The sequence below is a fragment of the Frankliniella occidentalis genome, unplaced genomic scaffold, assembly GCF_000697945.3.
Source record: "Frankliniella occidentalis isolate FOCC.00 unplaced genomic scaffold, Focc_3.1 Scaffold113, whole genome shotgun sequence".
In the NCBI taxonomy this organism is placed as follows: Eukaryota; Metazoa; Arthropoda; class Insecta; order Thysanoptera; family Thripidae; genus Frankliniella; species Frankliniella occidentalis.
Genome location: NW_026267241.1, coordinates 449,486 through 451,010, shown reverse-complemented (window position 1 = coordinate 451,010; position 1,525 = coordinate 449,486). Strand labels below are relative to the sequence as shown.

At 60.9% G+C, this 1,525-nt stretch overlaps 1 protein-coding gene and 1 long non-coding RNA gene across 2 annotated transcripts in view; both read left to right on the top strand.

The window, feature by feature from the left end:
* LOC127749965 (uncharacterized) lies at nucleotides 1-585 on the top strand. Its single transcript, XR_008011449.1, has 3 exons — nucleotides 1-53; nucleotides 105-286; nucleotides 440-585. It is a non-coding gene; the product is annotated as an uncharacterized LOC127749965 (long non-coding RNA).
* LOC113217849 (serine-rich adhesin for platelets-like) overlaps nucleotides 1-1,525 on the top strand; it is an 11,168-nt gene that overhangs the window by 5,388 nt on the left and 4,255 nt on the right. The window lies entirely within an intron of this gene.

Here is a 1,525-nt window from a genome sequence, read left to right as displayed (position 1 = left end):
CGGTCGACCCTTGCTTGGTTGTGCTGGCGGCGCTGTGTTCGTCCTTGTGGGCGGTCGACCCATGCTTGGCAGTCGAGGCGTTGTGCTGGCCATCCTTTTGCGAGGTCGACCCCTGCTTGGTTGTGGAGGCGGCGTGGTGGTCGTCCTTGTGGGCGGTCGACCCCTGCTTGGTTGTGGAGGCGGCCTGGTGGTCGTCTTTGTGGGCAGTCGACCCCTGCTTTGTTGTGGAGGCGGCGTGGTGGTCGTCCTTGTGGGCGGTCGACCCCTGCTTGGTTGTGGAGGCGGCGTGGTGGTCGTCCTTGTGGGCAGTCGACCCCTGCTTCGTAGTGGAGGCGGCTTGGTGGTCGTCCTTGTGGGCAGTCGACCCCTGCTTGGTAGTGGAGGCGGCGTGGTGATCGTCCTTGTGGGCGGTCGACCCCTGCTTGGTAGTGGATGCGAGGTGGTGGTCGTCCTTATGAGCAGTCGACCCTTGCTTTGCATTGACTGCGTGGTGGTCATCCTTGTGGGTGGTTGAACCTTGCTTAGCGTGACCCTGGTGTCCGTGGTGCTCGGCGTGTCCTTGGTTGCCGTGGTGCTCGGCGTGCCCCTGGTTGCCGTGGTGCTCGGCGTGCCCCTGGTTGCCGTGGTGCTTCTCTTTATCGCTGGACTGCTTGGTAGATGACCCGCTGTGCTCGTCCTTGTGACTGCTTGACTGGTGCTTGGTGGTAGATCCACTAGTCGTATTTTTACCAGTGTTGTCGTGGTGCTCGGCGTGCCCCTGGTTGCCGTGGTGCTCGGCGTGACCCTGGTTGCCGTGGTGCTTCTCCTTATCGCTGGACTGCTCGGTAGATGATCCGCTGTGCTCGTCCTTGTGACTGCTTGACTGGTGCTTGGTGGTAGATCCACTGGTCGTATTTTTACCAGTGTTTCCGTGGTGCTCAGCGTGACCCTGGTTGCCGTGGTGCTCGGCGTGCCCCTGGTTGCCGTGGTGCTCGGCGTGTCCTTGGTTGCCGTGGTGCTCGGCGTGACCCTGGTTGCCGTGGTGCTTGTCCTTATCGCTGGACTGCTTGGTAGATGATCCGCTGTGCTCGTCCTTGTGACTGCTTGACTGGTGCTTGGTGGTAGATCCACTGGTCGTATTTTTACCGGTGTTTCCGTGGTGCTCGGCGTGCCCCTGGTTGCCGTGGTGCTCGGCGTGCCCCTGGTTGCCGTGGTGCTTCTCCTTATCGCTGGACTGCTTGGTAGATGATCCGCTGTGCTCGTCCTTGTGGTTGCTTGACTGGTGCTTGGTAGTAGATCCACTGGTCGTATTTTTACTAGTGTTTCCGTGGTGCTCGGCGTGACCCTGGTTGCCATGGTGCTCGGCGTGACCCTGGTTGCCGTGGTGCTCGGCGTGACCCTGGTTGCCGTGGTGCTTCTCGTTATCGCTGGACTGCTTGGTAGATGATCCGCCGTGCTCGTCCTTGTGACTGCTTGACTGGTGCTTGGTGGTAGATCCCCTGGTCGTATTTTTACCAGTGTTTCCGTGGTGCTCGGCGTGACCCTG